Here is a 6000-nt window from a genome sequence, read left to right as displayed (position 1 = left end):
CGCTACACACTGAAATTCCGCCCTCTCTCTAATCTCATTGGATGAAATTGAACAGCCTCTGTCGTTCATAGGCTAAACCAGAAACATTTCTATGTAAATCCCGCCCTCTCTCTAATCTCATTGGATGACATTTAACAGCTTCTGCCGTTCATAGGCTAAACCAGAAACGTTTATATGTAAGCCCCGCCCTCACTCGTAACGTAACCAGTTTCAAATGATAAGAGCGCCCACTGGTGGCGTGGCGCGAATTAATCATGCGTTTGTTTACGAATTGAGGGCAGCTAATTTCTGCATACATGTATGAATATTAGACTATATATAGATTATACATTATATATTTAGATATTCACCTTACAAAATGAAACACAAAAGTACACATACTAAGCTCTCTCTTGTTTGCCTGATACTCATTCTCACGAAAATTGTTCTCTCAAGGTGACATTATTGCTGACTGGTAGTAGATTGACTACACCACATTTTTTATTCACCCATAGGCTTCAAGTACATTCATTTATCATTTATGATTAACGCAGTATTGTTTCAGTTAATGTTTCTGAACAGAATGCATAAATGCTGTTTTATATACAAAATGAAGGTATTCATTTACATGCAGTCGTATGAATGCAGAAAACAAACCCTTTCATTTCACCAAAGGGAAAACTCACCAAGAAGTGAACTTTATAACAAGCTCAACCAGAGCTTGGTAGAGTTAAATCCCCAAACGCAAAGAACAACAACTCCACTCAGGTTCAAACTCCCTCTCTGGCTCCTGTGAGATATGCAGATGCTTTGAACACTTCCACAAGCTACATCTGTTAGTGGTCAAGAGCTACATTATTAATCATGACAACAATTGTTTTCTGTTTCTGGGTGTTTCTCAGACTGCTACCGATAATCCTTGACTTTTAGAGTTTCAACTTTAAGGCAAACAGAAGACATCTCATTAATATCTGAGGGTGAAACACCACTGCAGGTGAATGCAAACATAAACACACTCACATACACCTGCCAGTGTTTTTCATTGAGTTGCAGAATCTGCTTTGAAATGGCATACATGGCAAAAAATGTATTTGAGTTTTACACATTTCAATTTTTTTAATAATTTTTTTTAGTGTAGCTTATTAAGCTACAACCTACAATTTCATTTTGACAAATGTAAGCATTTTTCGAAATGGTACAGTTGTGTGACTCCAGCTGGGTCTCCCAAGCAACCAAATTTGCCCGGCTGCTCGGGAGGGCAGAGTCACATGGGGTAACCTCCTTGTGGTCACTATAATGTGGTTCTCCTTCTCAGTGGGGCGCGAGATTCGTCCTACGCCACCACAAGGACTTGGTGTGCAGTCGGAATTGGGCATTCCAAATTGGGGAGAAAAGGGGAGGGGAAAAAAGGTACAGTAGTTACCTTTAAAACCAGCAGTGCAGGGTAGATTAATTCTGAATTTTAATCTGGTACTGATTACAAATTACACAATTTAAATTGTAGTCAATAATCTAATCTCTTGGATTCAATTTTTAAGGCAAACTAATCTGATTGCTTTTAGATTACTTGTTTATTTGATGGCACATGCATTTGCAGAACCACTTTGACAATATTGCTCAAATGAATGATTTAAAATGAAAAATATTTAAAAAGAATTAGAGGATCAATAAATCATTAATTTACTGCAGTTGCCAGATTAATATGTAATCATGTAGTCTGTAAAAAACTAAATCGTCTTATTACAGGTATAAAAATTTAACTAATTACAAGTATTAAATATTTGTAATCTGATTACATAATCCAGATTACAAGTAATCCATAACTACTCCACAGCATTGCAAGTATAAAAATGTAACTAATTAAAAGTATTAAATATTTTTAATCTGATTACATAATTCAGATTACAAGTAATCCGTAACTACCCAGCAGCACTAACTATAAGATACCAACAAAAACAACCTAACAGCATGTAATCTGTTTAAGAGTCATCTTTTACATACATGATTATCAAATAGTTTGTAATAATTTGTAAAATTTTTACTATCAAAGAAATATAAAAGAGAATCTATGAGACAGCATTAAGCTGAACAACATATAGCCTACATTCTAAACAAATAGGCTACAACTAATACAACTAGAAAACAAAAATAGAAAATAATTCTATAGTTTACTAAAAACACAATGATCAGCATAACAAGGTTTTTCGATCTGTTCATTCGGGGGTCCCCAAATTACAGCCCGCGGAAACATGCCTGTCACACGACAAGGATTACCTTTTTTTGTATAGCTTGATTAAAAAGTCATGATCTGCAAATGACTTGCACAGTATGATAGAAATACTATGTTGTCATTTGTGGAGAAACGCTTATAATGATTAAACACACTGCAGTGCTGAAGTCACTTAGTAGATTTTTAATAAAGGATAATTAGGCTGCTTCCAATCATGAATAACTGCAATTTACTTGTTCAATGCGTAAAAGACGGTGCAAAAGCATCATTTGCAGGAGGGGTTTAATCAATAAACTAATCTGAATGAATCTTTTTGGTGAACAGATTAAAAAAAAAGATTAATCGTAATCATCACCACTAATGGACTGAGTAGCCTCCCTATTATAAGTTCTCTGAGCCAATGGATGGATCCACTGATGTAAGATGAAAGTCTAAAATGTAACATTTCATACATATTTAAAGTTTTTTAATTGTTAGCCTACAATAGAAAAGCTTAATGAAAGCTTTGTTGAAATGACAGGACCCCCGACATGCACACATGAGTAATCAGAGATAGCATGTATACAATGACAAAGTGTGCAAACTTTGGGGAGACGTGTGCATGATTGGCATTGTGTTTCTATAGAGTGTGAGGCCAGAGACTATTTAGCAGAGGAATTATAAGACTAGTCTTCAACTGGAAACAACATGATACACAGGGTGAAATACTCGCTCAATTCTCTGACTTACGCAGCTGAAATGTTCCATGTTACAGCTGCACGTAACTGGGAGAATAGGATGAGAAAAGCTGACCCTGGATCAGTGGCTCCGAGCAATGTTCTACACTGATTGTGTACGCAGAGAAAACAAGTAGTTTGAGTCATGAAACAAACCGTTTTTATGACATTTTGGTAGCATTAAAAACTATTCCATTCAAGTTCAACATCAACATGTGCCTTTGAAGTTGTGGCGTCTGTACGCACCGTGGATCAACTCAAAACAAGCGTGCACTGAGATACTTAAATGAAAAATATTCATTTATTAATCAGACTTATTCCTTGAACACGTTAGGCTGGCATTCCCAACTGAATTACAGTGAGGAAAATAAGTATTTGAACACCCTGCTATTTTGCAAGTTCTCCCACTTAGAAATCATGGAGGGGTCTGAAATTGTCATCGTAGGTACATGTCCACTGTGAGAGACATAATCTAAAAAAACAAATCCAGAAATCACAATGTATGATTTTTTAACTATTTATTTGTATGATACAGCTGCAAATAAGTATTTGAACACCTGTCTATCAGCTAGAATTCTGACCCTCAAAGACCTGTTAGTCTGCCTTTAAAATGTCCACCTCCACTCCATTTATTATCCTAAATTAGATGCACCTGTTTGAGGTCGTTAGCTGCATAAAGACACCGGTCCACCCCATACAATCAGTAAGAATCCAACTACTAACATGGCCAAGACCAAAGAGCTGTCCAAAGACACTAGAGACAAAATTGTACATCTTCACAAGGCTGGAAAGGGCTACGGGGAAATTGCCAAGCAGCTTGGTGAAAAAAGGTCCACTGTTGGAGCAATCATTAGAAAATGGAAGAAGCTAAACATGACTGTCAATCTCCCTCGGACTGGGGCTCCATGCAAGATCTCACCTCGTGGGGTCTCAATGATCCTAAGAAAGGTGAGAAATCAGCCCAGAACTACACGGAAGGAGCTGGTCTATGACCTGAAAAGAGCTGGGACCACCGTTTCCAAGGTTACTGTTGGTAATACACTAAGACGTCATGGTTTGAAATCATGCATGGCACGGAAGGTTCCCCTGCTTAAACCAGCACATGTCAAGGCCCGTCTTAAATTTGCCAATGACCATTTGGATGATCCAGAGGAGCCATGGGAGAAAGTCATGTGGTCAGATGAGACCAAAATAGAACTTTTTGGTCATAATTCCACTAACCGTGTTTGGAGGAAGAAGAATGATGAGTACCATCCCAAGAACACCATCCCTACTGTGAAGCATGGGGGTGGTAGCATCATGCTTTGGGGGTGTTTTTCTGCACATGGGACAGGGCGACTGCACTGTATTAAGGAGAGGATGACCGGGGCCATGTATTGCGAGATTTTGGGGAACAACCTCCTTCCCTCAGTTAGAGCATTGAAGATGGGTCAAGGCTGGGTCTTCCAACATGACAATGACCCGAAGCAGACAGCCAGGATAACCAAGGAGTGGCTCTGTAAGAAGCATATCAAGGTTCTGGCGTGGCCTAGCCAGTCTCCAGACCTAAACCCAATAGAGAATCTTTGGAAGGAGCTCAAACTCCGTGTTTCTCAGCGACAGCCCAGAAACCTGACTGATCTAGAGAAGATCTGTGTGGAGGAGTGGGCCAAAATCCCTCCTGCAGTGTGTGCAAACCTGGTGAAAAACTACAGGAAACGTTTGACCTCTGTAATTGCAAACAAAGGCTACTGTACCAAATATTAACATTGATTTTCTCAGGTGTTCAAATACTTATTTGCAGCTGTATCATACAAATAAATAGTTAAAAAATCATACATTGTGATTTCTGGATTTTTTTTTTTTTAGATTATGTCTCTCACAGTGGACATGCACCTACGATGACAATTTCAGACCCCTCCATGATTTCTAAGTGGGAGAACTTGCAAAATAGCAGGGTGTTCAAATACTTATTTTCCTCACTGTATATCCTAACGTTTGAAGAACATCCGAAGTTGACTCTGACATTGTTGATGGGCACAGCACATGATGACATACTGTATGATGCAGGTTCAAGTGTTGAACTTCTCTGCTTTATGTAAGACAGTGGTTATTCTTCATTATTCATATTGGCTGCCATGTTGATGGAAAAAGGAATCGTGCATATTCATGTTATTGATTCTTTATTATAAATTTGACGTGAAGTCCAACTTTCTAAATATCCGTTTGTTTACTATGTTGTTTTGACATGAGGGTTGTACAGTAGCTAGCATGACCTGTAATGGCTCTTGTATGCAATGCATGGCTTATTTGTATGGAACGCACAGCATAGCTGAAGAGAAAGAAAAAAATAACCTTTTAATTAAGTTACTTTTTTAAGAAGTAACGCAATAGTTTAACAAGCTACTTTTAAAAGTAACGTTACCCAACACTGTTTGTTTTCCATAAGTGAAGGCTAGGCTAACATGAAGGGAATGAAAGGGCCAGTTCTTATTTTCCCAGCATAAAAATCTGAGCTGTTTTTTCTTCTGAAGCCTGCAGTTGCTCAAGGAAAAGTTAATTCGGTGTGCATGCAGGCGGCCCGCACAGTATGAGCCGATTATAGATTCATGGGTAATATAAGCTCTTATGAGAGCGTCCAACAGCAGAGAGTATTCAAACACATTTAGCATTTATGCAACAAGCCTCATCCTAATTCTCTGATTATGTTTAACTATAAGACAGAGAGTCATATAATGAAGGCTTATTACTGAGGCATTATGAATTTACATAAGTCAAGAGCCATAAAAGATGAAGGGTTTATATTTAAAATTGTGTCTTCGTCTCTTATGAAATCCAATAATAGAAGTGTGTATATATACACACACACTGATTAGCCAAAACATTAAAACCACCAGCCTAATATTGTGCAGGTCCCCTTGGTGCTGACAAAACAGCGCCAACCCGCATCTCAGAATTGCATTCTGAGATTATAATCTTCTCACCACAATTGTACAGAGTGGTTATCTGAGTTACTGTAGACTTTGTCAGTTCGAACCATTCTGGCCATTCTCTGTTGACCTCTCTCATCAACAAGCCATTTCCATCCACAGAACT

This window comes from Xyrauchen texanus, chromosome 49, assembly GCF_025860055.1.
Source record: "Xyrauchen texanus isolate HMW12.3.18 chromosome 49, RBS_HiC_50CHRs, whole genome shotgun sequence".
In the NCBI taxonomy this organism is placed as follows: Eukaryota; Metazoa; Chordata; class Actinopteri; order Cypriniformes; family Catostomidae; genus Xyrauchen; species Xyrauchen texanus.
Note: the sequence above shows the minus strand (reverse complement) of the source record.